General features: G+C 37.8%; 1 protein-coding gene across 2 annotated transcripts in view; it reads right to left on the minus strand.

Annotated features, from left to right (window-relative positions):
• APC (APC regulator of WNT signaling pathway) overlaps window positions 1-7,483 on the minus strand; it is a 117,211-nt gene extending 109,728 nt beyond the window's left edge. For both annotated transcript variants that reach the window (XM_074281439.1, XM_074281435.1), the window contains exon 1: window positions 7,125-7,483. The gene's annotated coding sequence lies outside the window, so the exon portion shown is untranslated. The remainder of the gene's footprint in view (window positions 1-7,124) is intronic.
• Between the last annotated feature and the right edge of the window lie 3,107 nt (window positions 7,484-10,590).

Here is a 10,590-nt window from a genome sequence, read left to right on the forward strand (position 1 = left end):
CATAGAATTTTCACTTTTTTGTTATTGTTGTTTGTCTGCACTTTGTTTTCTTTCTCATTTTTTTTTCCCTTTTTGATCTGATTTTTCTTGTGTGGCATGATAATTGTGGAAATATGCATAGAAGAATTGCACATATTTAATATATTTTGTATTGTTTACCATGTAGGGGTTGAATGTTGAAAACTGTGCATGTGTTTTGAAAATACACAGTGAAAAAGTAAAGTAGTCTTCTATGCTAATAAAAAAACAAACCCAAAACCTCCCCGCCAAAAAAATACTAAGTACAGGTACAAAGGAACTTTTTCAAATCTTAAAAATAGGTTCTATTATCTATTATTGCCTCTATTATTCAACATTCAACAATTATATAGTCTATATTACAAAGACATTAACATTAAAAAGGGGGAGGGAAGGAGCTATTCATACAAAAATATTTATAGCTTATTATTATTATTCTGTATTTGATCAATCAATGGAATTATTCTGTATTTCATATAGCTGTTCTAGAATATCTGGGTATCCAGCCCTATTAAAAAAAAAAAAAAAAAGGTTCTGGAAGGAGGTGGTATCTCAAATCATAAGGAAGATCTAGGGTCCACTTTATTAGAGAGGGGCATGGATCCTTTATAGTGCCATTGGCTCAGATCTCTGCCTCAATCACTCTTACTGTAGTCAGAATAATTTTAATCTCTACATATGGGAATGATGTAGTTCTGGAAATTAAAGTAATAACAGTAAGATAAGACAAGGAAATTACAGGGGGAAAAAAATAGGTAAAGAGAAGATAAACCTATCCTTTTTGGCTGATGAAAGGAAGGTTTACTTAGAAAACCCCAATAAAATAAGCAAAGAAATTAAGACAGTTAATAGCTTCAGTAAAGTTGAAGGCTATAAAATAAATATTCAAAAGTCACTTAAACCCAATTGCCTCAGCAAAAAAAAAAAAAAAAAAAAAAAAAAAAAAAGGTATTTTTATATAATAACAGAACACAAGAAGCAATAGTAGAAAGGAAAATCCACTCATAAAATGTGAATCAATTTCCCAAGTATACAAAAGACAAGGTATCCCTTAAAAAAAAAAAATAAAGAATTGGGGCAGCCAGGTGGCACCGTGGATAGAGCACCAGCCCCCTGAAGTCAGAAGGACCTGAGAGATCAAATATGACCTCAGACATTTAATACTTTTTAGCTGTGTAACCCTGGGCGAGAAACTTAACCCTGATTGCTTCAGCAAAAAATAATAATAATAACAGAAAGAATTGAAATAGCTGGAGGAATACTCAGTCTCATGACTAGGCCATGCCAATATATAAAAATAAAATATTTACAAAATTAATTTACATTCTAAGGGATACTTTATAGAATTTGACAAAAAAGACATATGAAAAAACAAAAGATTTAGGATAATAATAAAAAGTTTAGAACAAAGGAGGAATAACACTAGTAGACCTCAAACCATATTTCAAAATCATAGTCTTTAGAACCATATGATACTGACTAAAGAAAAGATAGATCAATGAAACAGCCTAGATATAGAAGACTCAAAAGCAACAGAACTCAAAAACCTGGTATTTGATAAAGTGGAAAACAAATTACCTAAGGAAGGAAAAACTCCCTATGTGATAAAACCTGAGGGAAAAACTATAATTTAGCAAAAATTGGGCTTAGATCAACATCTTTCACCACATTCAGCAATACAACCACAATGGACATATGATCCTACTATAATATTAAATATAATATTTTAAAAATCAGACAACAGATCATATAACTCTCACAATTATGGGTAGGAAATACATTCCTTTTTTTTCCCCAAAGGGTTTGGTTAAAAGGATATGCAGAAGATACATTCTTAACCAAACAAGAGAGAGGTAAATACAAAAGATAAAACAGGTTAGTTTGATTACTCATAACCAAAAAGTTTCTATAAAAGCAATATTAATGTGCTGAGAATAAGAATTGAGAAATGGTATCATATTTCTCTGACAAGCATTTGATATACAAACAATAAATATATATGTAAAATCAATAGCTACTCTTCAACAGGTAGTCAAAATTCTTTGATGATGAATAGTTCTCAAAAGAAAAACTGCCAAGTATTCACAACCACTTGAAAATATGCTTTAAATTACTAATAAGACAAAAGCAAATCAAAACAACTCGAGATTTAATCTCACATCTTGTAAATTGGCCAAAAAAATTTTTTAAAAATGGCAACAGTTAATGCAGGAGGAGTTGTAGAAGGATGAACATACTAATACCTTGTTGGTGAAGTTATGAAATGGTACAAATACATTCTGGAAAGCAAATTTGGAATTATGCAAATAACATAATAAAAATGTCCATACCTTTTGTGACAGACTGTCATTACTGAGATTATTATATCTCAAGGAAACCACTGATAAGAAAAAAGTCTTCATACTCCAAAATATTTAAAGAATCACTGATATCTAAGAAATAGAAGTAGATACCTGTCAGGATTACAAGGTGAGAACTCAGATAGTCTGGGCAATTCTCTAGCTCAGAATTCACACCTTTAGTTCTGGCTTTTAGGGGAGAGTTTGAACTTCGGAGGAGGAGTTTACATATTTAAAAGAAGTTTGCACCTTTAAGAGGAGCAAGTTCATTGGTTGAAGTATTTCCCCAGGCCCAGTTGAGTTCTCATTACAATCTCTACGAGGATAAAAGAGGGCAGCATTGGGTCTAGAGAGTAGTCGAGTCTGGGACAGAGTTGGGACAGCAGGCTGGAAGGGAGATTTGAGTTGAGACGGCAGTCCTCAAAGATAACTTAGAGACGACTGGACCTTTACAATTCAAGAACTTTACAGATAGATACCCATCATTTGCGGAAGACCAAGATTTTGGTACATGAGTACTTATTATTACTGTCCTACAGAAAATATGTGTGTAATGAAGAGAAGCATGGAAAGATATATATGAACTGATGGAGAGAAAAGTAAGTAAACCAAGAAAACAAGGTATACAGTAAGTATATCTCGGAAATTTTGTAGGTTTGTTTCTGGATCAATGTAATAAAGTGAATAGTACAATAAAGCCTAGTCACACAAATGTTTTGATTTCCCAGTGCATATGGTTTGCACTATAGTATACCATAGATAATTAAGTGTGTAAAAAAGCATGTCAAAAAAAATACTTCCTTGCTAAAAATGCTAACTAGTATCTGAGCCTTCAGTTAACCATAATGTTTTTTGCTGGTGAAAAGTCCAGCCTTATTGTTTTTAGCTGCTGATTAATCAGGGTGATAATTGCTGTGGCAAATCTTAAAATAAGACTACAATGAAGTTTGCTGTTTTGAATGACTCTTCCTTTCATAAAAGGTTTCTCTGTAGCATGAGATAATGTTTGATAGTATTTTATTCTCACAACAGAACTTCTTTCAAAATGAGTCAATGCTCTCAAACTCTGATGCTGCTCTATCAACAAAGTAACATTCTTCAATATTATTGAGTCTCAGGAATAGGGGAAAAAGACTCAGTTTACTACATAATAGAACATTTCAAATTTTTCACAGTATTAAATTTAAAAAAATAAATCAATACTACAAAAAAGTGCATCAATCACAGCATAGATTTTATAGTTTTGAATTTAAATATATACCTGTTTTTAAAATAACGAAGTACTTGCTTTGTTAAAGAAAAATATCCAGAAAACAAATCTGTTTTAATAATATTAGATATATTTAAATTTTTAAAATACATAATTGCCTGATACAGCATGGTGAAAATACACCTTACACAGCCATAACCAGCTACATGAGGATTATCTTATAATAATTTCACAAACATCAACTTTACTTAATAAAGTTCTTATACCATTGAAAAACAAATGTGGGGGGAACAAAATCAAAACAAATCACATTGTTTTACCTCCTAAAAATAAATGTATTACTGTGTGTATGATAGCAGAACAAATGCTGGATATGGAATCTCAGAAGTCTTAAAGATTCAAATTCTGGTAATACAAGTTACAACCTGAATGACTGAGCAACATACACTTTATCTTTCTGGGCTTCATTGTCCTCACCAATCAGATAGCATATTAGTATCATAGTACCAGGCGGGGGACACAGACACAAAACCCTACTTCAGAACCTCTGTTCTAGAGGGCAAGATATGTACACAAAATAGGCGGGTGACACTCAAAATCTTCTCAACTACCATTCTGTTGCCTCTCCCCTATTACTGGAGAAGGAAATATTAAATTCCTCTCAAAGTCTTCCTTTATAGAGGTTCACCATCTTTCAGATCACCAAATTCCATCATCGGTCTGGATGGCTTCAACTTCATGGAACTTCAGGTTCATGTGCTCTGCCCCCTTCCTTTTGTGTGATATTTTCTCTAATTATACAGTAAGTTCCTTTGAGGAAAGGCACAGTTTCTTTCTCCTTTGTAATCCCAGCACTCAGCACAAAGTCTGGCACATAGTAGATATTTAATAGATGTTTACAGAATTTTAAATAAATACAAAAAACATTGAATAATTTAACATAAGGTAGTTAGGGAAGGAAGGTACTAGCAATTAAGGGAAATCAGTAAAGGCTTCGTACAGAAAGTGGTACTCTCCAGTGTTTGATATAACACCTGGCACACAACAAGCATTTAATGCTTACAGACTGATTGACCTTAGTTAAATCCCTTGTCTGCCCTTTGTAAAATGTTTTGAAGATTAGATGAGCTAATTGTAAATTGCTTCACAGTGCCTAACCCATGGCAAACACTTGATGCTTCTTACCTTTCCCTCAAAACCAGTAGTCACCTCAATCCATGGAATGTTCAATGCACTCCATCAAAATCTTTTTAGGTCTCCTCTGTAATCTCAGTCAATCCCTGGAAACCCTTATTAGCACATTATCTATATCTTCATCCTTTACTTAAATCATTGATTTAAAAAATGCAGAATCTGCTGCATAAGATTCCTGGATCTTCCAACAGATCAGAGACTCTTAACCTTTTTCTTGCTATGGACCCCCTTTGGCTGTCTGGTAAAGCCAACAAACCTATTCTCAGAACAATTTTTAAAATAATTTTAAATTTTAAAAAGTTAAATATAAACATTTAAATAATAAAAATAATCATTTTTAAATAAATAAGAAAATGAAAATTTTAAGCTAAAGGTTGGTGAAAATAAAAATGTGATTTTCCCATCAAAGTTCATGAACCCCCTGAAATCTGTTCATATTCTTTATGGACTACCAAGTTAAGAACACTTGCTCTAGATTCTTCCCTTTGAACTAACATAATCCCACTAATTACTACTTCTTAGATCTTACATCTTTCTATCTCACTACAAAGACAGCATGAAAATCTTGCTGAAATCTAAATATACTTATTTATGAATCATTCTAGAAGTTCTGTCAATGCAGAAAATGAAGTCAATGTGGCATGAATTTTTTTTTTAGTCCATGCTGGCTTTTAATGACCATTGCTAAGAACTTTTTAACTATCTAGTTTTAACTATTTAAGGTCACTTAAACTTGCCTCATCCGTAATAAGGAAAGGGCTGGAGACTAGATGGCCCTATGGAAGCTCTACAACTCTTCTGAAGCTCAGGTCAATATCAATTTTATCATGGGATCATAGAGCTAGTGCTGAGCAGGAGTCATTCATCTGGTTCAAATCTCATTTTACTGATATAAGGAAGTTGGGGCCTGAGAGGTTAAATTATTTTCCCAAGATCACACACAGGCATTAAGGTCAGTATTCTAATTACAAATGGAGTCCACTTTCACTAGAGTAAAGTCAAAGATGATGTTTTTAGTTTTTCTAGAAAGCACCTAACACATCATGAAATTGACTATACTTAAGTAGTATTTGATGCTAAGGAGTAACTTCCAAAGGAGGACCACAATTCACATTCCCAGTTCTTCAAACTGGAGCCAGAACCTCAATGCACTGACACAGACACACACAAAAAGCATGTGTTTCTAAATGTAAATTTTATTCATGTTTCTGAATGAATTCTGACAAGGTTAGGACAAAACATTTAAAAATTATCATAGATGGCTGCAAGAGAGGAGGAATGGTGGAAGAAAGGAGAATAATCTAACGTTAATAATATGTAGCAATTAACTAAAGATTACTAAATAGTTACCTCAACAAACATGATTTGAAGCATTATACAGTAAAACTGTACAGCACTTTCAATACTTCAATAGGTAATCTAAGTAAAATTCATGTAATAAAATGATATCCTTAAATCTACTTAATAAATGACTTACCACTTGGGATTAACCAGAACATCACAAGATTTCGTGAGGGAAATACAATTCGTGTTCACTTTAGCAACTATTCCAACAAAGGTTTACCATGACCAAAAAGTGATTAAATTAATCTCAAACAACAAGAATCCCAAAGGACAATCACTATTCTTCCCCTTTGGAAGAGTCCAGTCCAGTGGGAAATGCAAACTCCCAAACCACCACAAGTCTCACATATATCCGTCCACACGTTGGCTGAAGAATTTAAAAATTAAAAAGTCAAGACTTTCTTTGCAGATCTTAGCTTTACGAAGAGAAAGTGAGTGAAACGGGACAGCACATACTGTAGCTAGAAGAAGCAAATAGTTAATAGCTAGAATCAAGGGTATTGGGGGAGAGTGGGGGAGAGCTTCTAGAGACTTAACTGATGTGAGTAATGTGAGGGACTGACCAAAACACATCAGCAACAATTCCGCAACTCTCCAGTCCCGGAGAGTGGAACGGAGCCCACAGAGCCTCAGTGCTTTGCTCGGAGTACACACATCCTCTACGGGTTTTGTCAAGGGCAGAACTTGAACCCAGGCCTCTTAGAATTCTAGAACAGCTCTACATCCATCACCCCGGGAATTAGCCTTAGTCCCCTCCGCCAGCACGGGCAGGGTGGGAATGAATAGAGGCGGCAGAGGCAGAAAGGAGTGAGCGGTAAAGACCAACGGGGGGAGGGAGGTGTCACAGAGGCCTGAGAGGGGTGAGGAGCTCAGAGGAAGAAAAGAAGCGAGCACAATGAGGGAGAGAGGCGGGGAAGGACGAGGTGGGCGAGCCGAGCCTGGACAGAGCGTCGGGGCTGCGGCTGGGGGGGAGAGTGTCTCCGGCCCGAGAAGACACGAGCCGGGGCCGCCGCACTCACCTGCCGGACACTCGCCCCGCGGCCGGCGGGAGCGGCTGCGCCGCCGGGGCGCGCCGCCGGCTCGATGCAGCCCCGGCCGCCGCTGGAGCTCGGGAAACCGAAAGCGGGGTCCGGAAGGGAAGAGGGGCAGGAGGCGGCCGCGGAGTGGTGTCTGGGGAGGAGGACATAGGGGGGGCGCTTGGAGCCCGAGCTCCCCCTCTTTCCTCTTTCCTCAAAGGTAGCCGACCCCGCAGCCCGAAAGCCCCATTCCTCCGGCTGCCCGGGGGCTTCCCTCGCCCGTGGCGCCCTCCTGGCCTCGGCCCGGTTTCCGGCGGTTTCACTCCGCCCCTCTCCCTACTTCGAGTCCGCCATCTTGTTTGAGGCGGGAGCAGCGCGATGCGCATGCGTCGGCGGAGACCGTACCTAGTTCTCCTGATTCCATTCACCCGCCTCGATGCCCACGCCCCAAGACGTCCCGGAGGGGCGGCCCCTTCCTCTACGTGACTTCTCCCGGCCTTGCCTCGGTTGTCACAGGGTCCCTTGGACCTGTAGGGCCGATCCCAAACTTTCGTCCTACTGCTTTGGGAAAGCAAGAAAACCGCGCCCCCTTTCCTAGCTATCTTTCCTGCGGTTTCCGTAGGGCCGGCTCCTACCCGCGGCTCTCATCCATCCGCGTAGCGGAGTCCGCGAGGTGGCCGCTCCTGGTTTGGAATCAGATTGGAACACTTAGCGCCCACATACCCCAGGCCTTGGATAGTAATAACACTGGTTTGAGAGAAGTGAGAGAATTCAATGAGATGCCAGATGTGAGGATAGTAAAGGGAAGAGATGGAATTTAGGGTAATCGATATAGAACAGGGAGCTCAGAGATCATTCAGTGCCATGTCCTCATTTTACATGAAAGAAAATCTAGGCTTAGTGGGTTGTAACCTTCCCGAGGTCAAAGCAGTAGTAGTTAGTGTTAGAATTCGAATCCAGGTCCTCTGATTCTAAGTCAAGCGCTCCTTCTAAGTCTTAAAGAATAGTTAGTACCAGACAATCAGAGAAAGCAGGCGCATGTTATACTGGGGAGTGGCGTGAGCAGAGACCCAAACGTGTAGGGTGGTCTGACTGTACTGCTTTGGTTTTATTTTTGTCCGCCTGCATTTTGGATTTCCTTCACTGGCTGATTGTACACTCTTTCAAAGTCCCCACCCCTCCCCCCAGATGGCAGGTTGACCAATGCAGGTTAAATATGTTAAAGTATAAATTAAATACAATATATGTATACATGTCCAAACAGTTATTTTGCTGTCCAAAAAGAATCAGACTTTGAAATAATGTACATTTAGCCTGTGAAGGAAGTCTAAAATGCAGGTGGACAAAACTAGAGGGAGTGGGAATTCTATGTAGTGGTTCGCAGTCATCTCCCAGAGTTCTCTCGCTGGGTGTAGCTGGTTCAGTTCATTACTGCTCGATTTGGTTCATCTCATTGTTGGAGAGGGCCATGTCCATCAGAATTGATCATCATACAGTATTGTTGTTGAAGTAACAATGATCTCCTGGTCCTGCTCATTTCACTCAGCATCAGTTCATGTAAGTCTCTCCAGACTTTTCTGAAATCATCCTGCTGGTCATTTCTTACAGAACAATAATATTCCATAACGTTCATATACCATCAGTTATTCAGCCATTCTCTAATTGATGGGCATCCACTCAGTTTCCAGTTTCTGCCCACCACAAAGAGGGCTGCCACGAACATTCTTGCACATATAGATCCCTTTCCCTTCTTTAAGATCTCTCCGGGATATAAGCCCAGTAGCAGCAATGCTGGATCAAAGGGTATGCACAGTTTGATAACTTTTTGAGCAAAAAAATTGCTCTCCAGAATGGTTGGATCTGTTCACAACTCCACCAACAATGTATCAGTGTCCCTGTTTTCCCACATCCCCTCCAACATATTGCATTATCTTTCCCTGTCATTCTAGCCAATCTGACAGGTGTGTAGTGGTATCTCAGACTTGTCTTAATTTGCATTTCTCTAATTAATAATGATTTGGAGCATCTTTTCAGATGACTAGAAATAGTTTCAATTTCTTCATCAGAGAATTGTCTGTTAACATCCTTTGACCATTTATCAATTGGAGAGCGGCTTGATTTCTTATGAATTAGAGTCAGTTCTCTATTTCTGCAACTATCTCTTAAAAAATACTTCAAAGGTCCATCCTTTTTCCTTACTGGTTGAGGACATTTCATTCTAAAATGTGTTCAAAGTTGTATGTGGGTCACTTGAAGAAGTGAATGGAGCAAGCATATTTATTATGTCTATTGTGTACCAGGCACTGTACTACAGGATTTACAAATCTTGCTTGGGAGGCATAACTAAGATGTCAGAATAAAAATATAAACTTGACTGAACTCTCCCAAATTTCCCTCCAAACAACTTTAAAATAATGCCTCAAAATGAATTCTGAAGAGACAGAACCAACAAAGGATGAGATGAAACAATTTTCCAACCCAAGTCAACAAGATCAATGGGAAAAGTCTATCTCACTGGAATGGGATTTGAATATCTCTACAAGCTAGCAGTAGGCCTTGGGGGTTGACAGTTTCTGCTGACCTCAAATCACAGAAATTAAGGGAATTGCACATCTGGTCAGAAGGATATCAGAGGGGACCCTTTACTAATATTGGGTGCAGCACTTTGTTGCATTGTCCATATTCCGTTTCAAATTATAGTTCCATGGAGGAGTACTAGAAAGTGCAGGCACCATATTCCAGGGTGGAAAAAAGCGTTTTTGGTGACAGAACTGAACACAGAGCAACAGTGATGAAACTTCTTCCAGATCATACCATTTGGGAAGAAGTGAAAACTTACAGACTGTCAAAATTAGCACTGAAAATACAGCAAAAAGCCTAAAATGTTTATTGAAACAATAATTTTAGCAAAGTGACATAATATATAAAGTAAATCCACATAGATCATCACCATTCCCGTATACTTCATTTTAAATAAGTCTAGACAGTATAAAACATCTGGGAGTCTACTTGCCAAAACAATCCCTAGAACTGAAACACACACACACACACACACACACACACACACACACACACACACACACACACTCTCTCTCTCTCTCTCTCTCTCTCTCTTTCTTTCTCTCTCTCTCTCTCTTTCTCTCTCTCTCTCTCTTTAATACAAATAAAATAAGATTTAAATAATTGGAGAAATATTAATTGTTCATGGGTAGTCAGGGACAATTTAACAAAAATGACAATTTTCTAAAACTAACTTATGTGTTCAATGTTATCCCAATTAAATTAACAAAAAAATTATTTTGCTGAGTTAAAAAAAATAATAAAATTTATTTGAAAGAACAAAAAGTCAATATTATCAAAGGAACTAATGAAAAAAATTATAAAGGAAGATGATTTAGCAGTACCAAATATTAAACTATATTATAAGGCAATAATTATCAAAACTATTTGGCACTAAGAAATAGAAAGA

This window comes from Sminthopsis crassicaudata, chromosome 1, assembly GCF_048593235.1.
Source record: "Sminthopsis crassicaudata isolate SCR6 chromosome 1, ASM4859323v1, whole genome shotgun sequence".
Lineage (NCBI taxonomy): Eukaryota > Metazoa > Chordata > Mammalia > Dasyuromorphia > Dasyuridae > Sminthopsis > Sminthopsis crassicaudata.